Genomic DNA, 11815 nt, shown 5'->3' with positions numbered 1-11815 from the left:
AATTCCATATTTATAGTGGAGTAATCATTGAATTAATAAATAAGATTATTAGATTAAAGAGTTTAATTAATAATCTGGTTTATTGGAGCTTCTTATTATAGGTCAATGGTCCTCAAATCACACCTTTCCTATGCTGTCAAGGGTAAGGATGTCAAAAGAAATATTTGTTAAGAGAAACGACTAAATTGTAAAAGAATTAATTTCCCACGACAAGGAAATAATTATTTGATAATTATGGGTAATTGGTTAATTTTGAATTAATTAATTATTTAACTATATAGTTTTTATTTTGAAAAAAAAAGGTTAAAATTAATATTAATCTTGTTTGGATTAATATAAAGAGAGATAATAATAAATATTTTATTTATATTATGATATTTATTTATTTAATTTAAAACTGATATTTTAAGATAAAGTTAATTTCGAATTAACAGATATTTATGTTGGAATAAATATCTTGTCTTAAAAGTTGATTAAATAAACAAATGAAAAAATTAAGGCAACCCTAATAGGGTTGGGCGACACACTCTGTACTGTACAGTGTGTGGCGCTTAGCATCAGGGATTTTTATCTCTAGGATTTGAATTTTGAATTTCAAATAAATTTGTTTAATCAATTATTTAATTATTCTTTTTAAATATGATTTAAATAGATAATTAAATAAAAATATCTAATCAATTTTAATTTGAATTATATTTTAATTAAATAAAGATTATTTAATTAGATTAAATATCTTTATAAATTTGATATACGTGATATTAAAAAATAATGGATAATCATACTCTCTCTCTAAAAAGCGATAGTTTTCTCTAAACCTAAAAACTATTATAAATATTGTTTCTGTCAAAAACTCTCTAGATCTCATGTGTTGAGTACATCTAGGGAGTCACATATATCGACCTTTTGAATCCTACGTGCCCACACACATCCTTGTGTGTTTGAAGATTGGTCTGGAAGGTCAGGGTGTGAGATCTCAGAACACTGAATAAGAAGATCATTTATTTATACAAAAAGACTGAAGGACACTTAATAGGCCACAAGAGGTAATCCCTTATCTATTTTTATGTGATTTAATATTTATATATGTATATGATCGTGGATTGTATTAATATTTATTAAAATCAGTCCATATATTCCGCTGCGTACCTTTTATTTGATCATTTAATACCAACAATTGGTACAAGAGTAGTCTATACATGTATATGTATTAAATATTGTGTGGGTTTCTGGCATTTATTATATGTATGTTGATATATATATATTGAATGGATGAATATGTTTTTTGAATGTATGGTTGAATGATGGATCATTAATTATATGGTGCTAATGGGTTAGGAATTTTATTGTTTTTCTAGATATTGTGTAAAGCATAACGGGCACAGGATTTTTTGTAAATTTATTTGAGAAATATGTATTTTAAAATCTATATACAAAGAAAATTGGAGGGACCCGAGCCCACAGCCACCATGGCTGTAGCCCAAGCCCCTCAGCCACATGGCTGAGCCGCACGCACTAACCGAAGGTGCCCCCTGCTCAAGCCTCCTGGCTCCCCGCCCTATGCGCGCCCCTACTCACCCCAGTGTCACGTGCCCATGCCTCCGCCTAGCTCATGCACGCGTGGGCCTCTAGCCCCCTGCTCCTACATGCAGGTCATGCGCACCCGACCCCATGTGCCATAGCCCACGACAGCCATCCATCCCAAGCCCTAGGCTCACCATGCCGCCGACCCTAGGGTTTCCTAGGGCACAACTTTGGTGCCTAAAACCCTAATTCCTAAGTAGTTGAAAAATACCTTTTATTTAATTAATTTTTAAATTATTTGAATTTAAAAGTTTAATTATCTTATTTTATTTTATTAGAAAATAAAATATCTTTTAGTTGGTTAAGATATTTTAATATCTTAAGTTTAAATAATTATTTGAATTTGATTATTTACTTATTTAAATTCAACTAAATTAAAAAGATGACAAAAATAGTTATTTGATTAAAAGTTAGTTTTAATTAAATAAATTAATTAGAAAATTTGTATCTGATTAATAAGTTGGGCAAAAACAAAGTTCCTAAAGATTAGCAAGAAAGCCTAAAGGAGACGAGGAGCATTCTTGGAGAGTCTTGAAAGATACATAGGATTAGATTGTAATTTTATTTCTAATTTTTCCAAAGGATTGTAAATCTTAGAAATACCCATTAGTACTCAGTTCATCATTTATTGTATTTATTTAAATAAAAGTTCAATGATGTTTGATTGATAGCATGATCATGCATTAGTCAATTACATGTCATTCATGAAACTCCACACAGTATCTCATTAATCATGCATCTTTTAGAAACATGATTATCTAGGATTGTTCTATTTGTTTATGTAAATTGTTTTTGGTGAAATCAATTGCATGTAAACTACTAAGTATTAAATTAGTTAAAACTTGGTAACTCACACTATAATAAAGGCAATAGTTTTTATAGGCCTTTAAGATAACCAACTTTATGTAAAAAAGCGTTTTAGTAAAGTTAGATGAATGTAATGGGTAATTATTTAGATCACATTAATTATAGAAATAGACTCTTATGTTTTTTTTTGTAATTAACGACATTTATAGGGTTATTAATAAACAAGTAATTAATTTATTAGTATAATAAAACATATTTAATCTAAAACAGTATGTGGGAGAAGGTGAACATCTCAATGTGACCTATGGTCTCCATTATCAGTACAACACTGTGAGATATGAATAGGGCCTCGAGGGAGCTTTGTTTCCGTCCCCCTAAGGAAGGTTTCTAGACATATCAAAATCAAGGTTGGCTTCTTACCAAGATAGGAGGAAGTGATGTATTTTAGGCTTGACCGACCCTAAGGTGACACTCTCTAAATTAAGTCATGAATTTTAAAGTAATGGGTTACACTTACAAAGAAGTAATTAAGCTTTTGAAGTGGATAATTACATATTGACCAAACCAGCGGTACTTTATCTTTAAAAGAGAAAATAAAGAGTTATTTTAAGTTTTAAATTATAAAGATAAGATTGTCTTATAAGCGATCTGAATTTAACTTGACCGACCCTAAGGCTACACTTTATATGTTGGGTAGTTTTATCGTAGAAAAGTAAATGTTAATTTATGTGTTTTAATTGTTGCATTCATGCATCATGTTTACTTTCCAAAACATTGATATTTTTTCAAATGATAATATTATTGTTTTTTTTATTTCAATAATGTTGAACGGTGGCAATCCAATAGCTACTTTACTATCAATTGAAAAACTTAATGGTGATAATTTTATATGATGGAAATCAAATCTAAATCTTATGTTAATTTGTGAGAACCACAAATTTTTCCTGACTGAGTAATGTCTTGAAGAACCCACTTCCATTGCCCTGAAGAATGTTCAAGACAAGTATGATGCCTGTATTCATCCAATAATAAGGCAAAGTGTTACATCCTTGTGAGCATGAATGATGTTCTGAGAACAAAGCATGAAACCATGGAAACTGCGTATGAGATAATGAATTCTCTGTAGGCCATGTTTGGGCAGCAATCTGATCAAAGTAGACATGAGGCTACTAGAACCTACACGATTACTAAGATGAAGAAAGGTGTTTCTGTACGTGAACATGTTTTACACATGATTAATGTGATGCATGAAGCAGAAATACATGGGGCCATCATTGATGAGCGTACACAAGTAAGCATCCTACTGGAATCACTCACTCCTACCTTTTCTACGTTCACCACCAAATATATTATGAATAAGTTGGAATTCAACATGACCCAGCTATTGAATGAACTACAGACATTTGAGTCTCTTAACAAATCCATTACAAGAGAGACTGAAGCAAATGTGATAGAGGAGAAACCTTCAAACTCTGAGGAGAAATCCAAGAAGAGAAAGTAGAACAATAATAAGGACAAAGGAAAGGGAAAAAAGTCCAATAAAGGCAAGAAGGCACCAAAAGCCAAGAAGAACAAAATTGACAACAACTCCAAGAAGAAAGAACCAAAAGGAAAATGTTTCCACTGTGCAGTTGAAGGTCACTGGAAGAGAAACTATAAGAAGTATCTCTCTGAGCTGAGAAAGAAAGGTAAATATGATTTACTTATACTTGAAGCTTGTGTAGTGGAAGACGATATGTCATCTTAAGTTTTAGATTCAGGAGCCACTAACAATGTTTGTTCTTCCATGCAGATACTTGAGTCATCAAGGGCGCTGGAAGATGGCAAGGAGACCATGTGAATTGGAGGTGGAGCGCTCGTTTCAGCAAGAGCAAAGGAAATAGTCCATTTAAATTTTGGGAACAATTGTTTAGTTTTGAATAATGTTTATTTTATTCCTGGATTTTCTAGAAACTTAGTTTCTTTATCTATGTTGCATGAACACTTTTTTTATATATTTTTAGTAGTAATACGATTGCTATTTCAAAGAATGGTTTCAAAATATGTCAAGATGAACATAATAACAGACTGTATATGCTCAAACCAAATGAACGAATGCTCAATAATTCATAATTATTTAAAGTAGCAAAACTGCAAGGTAACAAAAGAAAAAAGGTTTCAAACGAGGATAACACATATCTTTGGCATCTTAGACTTAGTCATATAGGTCTAGATAGGATAAATAGGTTAACAGAAGATGGACCTTCGAGAGAACTAAGTGTTGGAACTCACTACAAGAAAAAATGCTTTTAATAACACCAAAAATGTGTTATCAAAACAAACCATAACACTTTTTGATGTGTTAAGACCGACTATGTTATCGTAGGTCAGGGTACTTTACATAACACTTTATCATTGTTATACATATGTGTTATTATACTGTCAATGATAACACACTTTCTGTGTTATTTTAATAAATAGATAAGTGTTTAATTATGTTATTTATAGTCGATTATATAACACATTTCAATATTTATAAATTTGTGTTATACTACACTTTAGTATAACACATTATTTGTGTTATATAATGAAGTTTGCATGAAAAGTGTTATTGTAATAGATATTATAACACAATTTTGGTATTTTTTTAATATTTAGATAAGTTTAAATTCTCATTATATATTTCATTTATATAACACTAATTTATTCTATTATATTTTAATTTTTTTATATAATTAAAATTAGCTTTCTAATATATACTAGCATCATCAAATGAATTTGATTTTCAAATAACAAAAAGTAAAAACATTCAACATTGTATTAACAATCCACAAATTAGTTTAAAACATTCAACACTATCATCAACAACAAAATGTTTTTTAAGTATTCAAGGAGTCTTAAATATTCAACATAGTGAAAAGTTACTACTTTCAACACAAAATATTCTACAGCTGCCCAACACAAAGCATTCAAAATTAAGTATCATTTTCTACTTCGCTTGTCACATCTGCCAAATAAACAAAGAAATATTTTATTGTTATTATCTAGCTCACAAATTACTTCAAGAAAAATGATATGGAAATTATATCCAAGAAAGGACACCACATACAAAATAATGAATTCACAACTACACCAAAGCAAACAAAGAAACCAAACACTAAATTATAAGACATTGGTTATTTTTTTAGTATGAAAATTTACCTCTTGGAATAACTTTTTTAGAAGGCCATGCAACTGTGGAACAACTGCTTCTTGTATTGTAAGCATCGCATTATTAGGACGAAATAAGTAAGATTATGGTACAATATCAACATCAACCCATACTCGCATAAAGTCTGGTCCAAGAGGCTTTCCATGTACAGTTATCTTTGGATCACTAGAATCCCAACGACCTTCAGCAACAATTACATCTGCCCAGTCAAGCAAGTAGCAAGCCTTCTTCCCTTCTGTAAAGTTATGTCTTTTTTCTAGTGCAATACTCTACCAAATTGATTTTAAAGACAATATATTAGTTTCTGTATTTGTTCTTCTAAAATGAAAATTTAAAACAATAACAACTTCAATAATTTACCTTAGGGGACTGAATATTGTTTGACTGCGGTACATTGTGAGACTGTCCTTCGCTTGGTGTCACTTTACCACCAACCTAAATATAAAACCAAGATAAGTTTCATTGGAAGAAAAGAAAACTAAGGTTTATAAGTGCAAGATAGAAATACCACCAAGTGTTCTTTAAGTAGATTCATCATTTCAGTCATTTTGAGCTTCATATTCTGTTGCTCTTCTTCTAACTTGGAGATCTTGCTATTACACATATTAACAACAGTTAGCTTTGACCTTGTTACGCCTCTTTCGTGTCTGATTAAACGACCAGATTTTGGGTTACCAAACAATTTTGTCAAGGCATCCTCATCAGCGTTGTCTGTAGTTCTAGATTTTGGGTATTCAAGGAGAATCTCATTCAATGAACCCTGCATATAAATTAGTATAACTAATGTATGCATTATGGAAAATAAGTAAAAATTCACAAAAATTAAATGACTAATACTCACAAAAATATCATATGCCATTGGGTTTACAGGTTCACCATTCTTCTTGGTATGGGCTCTCCGAAAAGTATCGATTCTAGATATTTTAATATCCTCATTTTCTTTTTTCTACACAATACAAAAATAGAGATTATAAAATAGAGACTACAATAATGGAAGCAAAAATACAAACAGTATAAAACTTTATTATTACCATATCATCGATTGTTCGAGCATATCTCCTTCGACTTAAGGTGTGTGGAACAGCTTTCTTTCTTCTCTATTGGTATTTGGCCCTTATATCCTATTTAATAAATAAGTAAAAGAGGCATAACTATATTTAATTTAACACCAACAGAGATAAAAGAGGCAGCAACATCACTTCTTACATCATATTTCTTACCAAATGTTCTTTACTAATTTTTTTGGCAACAAATGCTCTCCATTCTACATCACTTTTTATGCAATCCGACTTTAAGGCTAGTCGTTCACTCTCATTTTTTGCACTGATAATATCCTTTACAAGTCTAGATTTCCCAGCTCTCCATAGTTCTGCCATCATTTCAAAGCACATCTTTTTTTGCCAATCATCATGTAAGTCATATTGTGCCTACAATAGAATATAGAATAATATATTATATGTTTAAGTGTAGAGCTGAATATATATAAAAAAAATACACTCATAAAACTTTTAATTCTACCTGAATAGATGCCAAAAGAACATCTCTCATAATTGGTGAAACTTTCCTCCAATCTGAAATAGTGTAAGGAACAACCTCTCGCACAAGAGCGCCCACAAAAGAAGAAAATTGCACTGAGTTAGTACCAACTGGTTGCCCTTTTTCATTCCATTTTATTATCCTTAAGTCATTGTTCCTCTTGGTAAGATTTACCAATAGAGTTTTTCCCCTTGTCTTCTTGGCTAACTTCATTGCATTCGCATCTACATCTTGAGGGATTTCTTCAATCTCAGTTTGATTTGCCTCATCAGTTGTTTTTTGTAATCTAATAGATTTTCTAAGAGGTTGTTCAAGTTCTATCTCAGCCACTTCTTCACATTGTGCAACAGCCCCTTCTTCAAATTCTGCACCAACCCTTTCCTCATCAGCTATCTCTTCATGTTCCTCCCTTACTCCCTTTTCACAAACACTATCAACTACCTTATCTACTTCATAATTAAGAGATCTTCTAGTTTTTGAGCTTCCAAGTGACATCTCCATGTCTTCCACATCATCATTTGGATCTGGCTCTATATTATAGACCGTACGACGAGTTGCTACTCTAGTACTAAGAGCAGGTGGTGAGTCAATTACAACTCTAACAGGTGCAGAAAACCTACGAAGAGCACTCTTTTTCTTTAAAACAGGGCTTCCAAGAAACATATCGTCACATTTAACTTGAGTCTTCAATGATGCTTTTCGCTTTTTGGCCACAAAATTACATAAAGCACCTAGACGAAGGATTTTTTTTGGAGATCTTCGTAATGTACTCATTTTTCAAGTTGAAATTGCTGCAATATAAAAAGAAAGATAACATAAGAATATAAATCAGAAATGCGAATCACCAAAGAGTAATACACATACACCAAAACCATAAAACAAGAATTATTTCATTCAAATTAAAATAAAATCATAAAGTACACCATAGAGAGTAATAAAACCAGATTTGTTTCATTCAACAAAAGAGTAATAATACACCAAAATTACATACAAAAAGTGTAAGCAGATTTGTTTCATTCAAAGTACATAAGAAACAACAGGAAACTCAATTTTCTTCATTGGATTCAAGTCCAAAACACCCTCTATTTGAATCCTTTAAAGCTATATACCAATTACTTGACTCATTCTCCCTTGCATAAAAAGATTTTTTCACTTGTGAAGCTAATACAAATGGATCCCTAATGGATTGAGCTTGTCCTATATTAAAATTTACAAGCATATAGAACTCCGACTTCTTAACACCTATTCGAATATTCGCCCAATCGCAACAAAACAATGGCACCTTAAAAGTACGATAATCAAGCATAATTATATCCTTGATAACACCAAAATAATCTTCTTCATCATTCAATTGCCCACTGTCATGTGCTTCCAAGTATACACCGCTGTTTTGAGTTGTTTTCTCAACTCCTTTTTTATGGAATCGAATTCCATTAATCATGTACCCTTTATAGGAAGTGACACCGCGACTTGGACCTTCAGCCAATTGAGCTAACATGTCATCTACTTTGTTCAAGTTAGAAATCTGAAAATAAAAATATACTTGTAAGAAATTTGTACACTAAAAGAAAACGTAAACTTTTATCTTGGCAATAGAATACAACCTTTTCATAAAACCATAACGGGAACCCTTCAGAATGTCAATTCCACAACAAAGTTTGATGGTTATTCAGATTTGAGTGCCTTTCTTTCAGCTCATCCATATGGACATTGAGAAATGGTTCTACAATATCTGAGTTAAACAACACATACTGATGCGCTACTTCCAAGTTCAATCGGTCAAGCTCAAAGTACTCTGCTGCTGATAGTGGATTTTCTTCTAGTAATGTACTATCTTGATTATCATTTTGCTTTAAAAATGTTTCACAAAAGTGTACACATTCAATAGCAAGATAGCGATTTGCAATACATCCTTCTGGCCGTGCATAATTTGCTAGAAATCCTTTCAATACTTTCATATATCTCTCAAAATGGTACGTCCATCGAAATTGCACCGGACCACAAAGTCTAACTTCTCGTGCTAAATGAACAACCAAGTGAATCATTGGATCAAAGAAAGAAGGAGGGAAATATTCTTCTACTTGACAAAGAATTTCAAAGGCCTCTAGTTCCAATTTCATAATTTCCTTCTTATCAACCACAAATTGACATAATCCATGGAAAAACTTAGAGAGCCGAAGAATTGTCTCTCTACAACCTTCTTCCATTAAACCCCTTATAGCAATAGGCAATAGTTGTTGCATAATCACATGACAATCATGAGACTTAAGTCCTGTCAGCTTTTGTTTCTCCACATCTACACAGTTTCTAATGTTAGAGCTATATCCATAAGGCAATTTCAAGTCAAATAGCCTCGCACAAAGCAACTTCTTATTAGATTTTGATACAGTGTAAGCTGCAGCAGGAAGACGAGTAACACCATTTTCTTCATACAGATGGAGATGAGGCATAATGCCCATCTCTGTCAAATCTAATCTTGAGTTGTAGTGATCTTTAGATTTTCCTTTGCAATCGAGCAATGTGTTAAGTATGCTTTCACAAACATTCTTTTCAACATGCATAACATCAAGGTTATGACGAACAACTAATATTTCCCAATAAGGCAGCCTAAAAAAATAGACTGCTTCTTCCAAATTTTTTATGTGTCTATACCACGACTCCTCTTTTTTCCCTTTCCAAAGTCATTTGTCACTTTGCTTAACTGCTCAACTACTTCAACACTTGTCAATATAATTGGACATTGTGGTGCTATTTCCCTTGCCCTAGCTGTTGTATATTTCTTCTTTCTATAACGGTGTTCTTGTGGTAGAAATCGAATATGATTGCAAAAGGACATCTTTTTGCTATGCTTCAACCAAACAACATTTGAGTGCTCGCCACAAATAGGACAACCATACTTCCCTTTAGTCGCACATCCAGCTAAGTTTCCATAAGCTGGAAAATCATTTATGGTCCATAGCAACATGGCCCTTAAATTAAAAAACTTCTTTGTAGAAATATCATATGTATAAACACCATTCCATAATTCAAGTAACTCATCTATTAAGGGCTCTAAGTAAACATCTATGTCATTCCTGGGTTGTTTAGGTCTAGGAATCAACATAGATAGAAAGGTAAATTCATCCTTCATGCACAACGCAGGTGGCAGATTATATACAACGAGCATTATAGGCCAACAACTATACGTAGAACTCATATTTTTGTAAGGATTGATCCCATCAGCAGCAAGTCCTAATCGAAGGTTGTTAGGTTCAAGTTGAAAATCTGGCCATCTCTCATAAACTGCATCCCAAGCCTCTGAATCTACCGGGTGCCGCATTGTCCCGTCTGTTCTTTTATTGATTAAATGCCATTTTAAGCTTAAAGCTCTCTCTTCTTTTCTAAACATCCTTTGAAACCTTGGTATAATAGGAAAATATCTCAACAATTTTGCAGGCTGCCCTTGTAGAATCTCTTTTGTCTGTTCATTTTGCTTCCATCTTGGATATTGACAAGCGGGACATACTTGGGCATCAGGATTCTCTTTTGTATACAAACAACAATCATTGACACAAGCATGTATATGCTTATAGCTCAGATCAAATATCTTTAGAAACTTTTTAACTACATACATTGATTTCAGTAGGAGATTATCTTTCGGCAACATTTCTTTGATCATCTCCAATCAGTAAAGCCAACATCTGAGATTCCATGCTTTGTTTTAAGATTATACAGCCCAACGATAGACGAAATTTTTGTATACTTTGAACAACCTTCATACAATGGAGATTCAACATCTGCTAATGAACTATGAAAATCAGCATCATTGTTATCGTCACCAAAATCATTGGCATTACTTGAAAATACTCCCACTGCCCGAAATAAATCATATTCAAAACTTGTGTTTGTCGTGCTGCTTTGAAATGGATCTTCCCCACGATGAAACCATGTTTTGTAAGATTGGTCGATGCCCCCACAAAACTAAGTGTTCGACAACTTCGTCTGAAAGTTGATGTCTTAGATTGTGACATTTGTTGCATGGACAAAGAATCTTGGCTGGAAATCCGAGATTCGTCATGGCTGTCTTAACAAACTCCCTAGCTTTTTGCTCATATTCAACCGTTGCTCTACAATTTTAGAGCACACTTCAGTAATCAAGCACTGAAACTTAAACTTATACCCAAAATAAACTATATGATTTTGTTTACTAACCTGTTAAGATGGATCCAACTGTTATCCATCTCAATTATTATAAATGTCACCCAACTACCTTCTCATTTACTACGAAATTTAGAAGTAGATTGTAGTTAGATTTCATCCATGCTATTGAACTACTATTACTACAACATTCTACTACGTTAATTCATATCTCCTTGACAAAGATATGAGTTGAAAGACTTGCTATATATATGCTACATATTTACGTGAACATAGAAAAATAAACAAACAAGAACATGTATTTTCAATTATTGATTGTTCTTTGACATTAAGTGACCTACATATATAAAATCGATTGGAAATGAAAGCTACCTTAACAAGCATATAGACAAATAACACACATGTTTTCTTCCTTATCTCTCCACAACACACAAATTTCTCAGATCCTACTTCACTAAGACACACAAGTTCTCAACCCTCCGTTATCACCGCAACACACAATAATAATCTCAGAACCTACTTCACTATGGATGAATATTTAAGATATTCAAACTCCTCTAATAT

The sequence above is a fragment of the Humulus lupulus genome, chromosome X (assembly GCF_963169125.1).
Source record: "Humulus lupulus chromosome X, drHumLupu1.1, whole genome shotgun sequence".
NCBI classification, from domain to species: domain Eukaryota; kingdom Viridiplantae; phylum Streptophyta; class Magnoliopsida; order Rosales; family Cannabaceae; genus Humulus; species Humulus lupulus.
Note: the sequence above shows the minus strand (reverse complement) of the source record.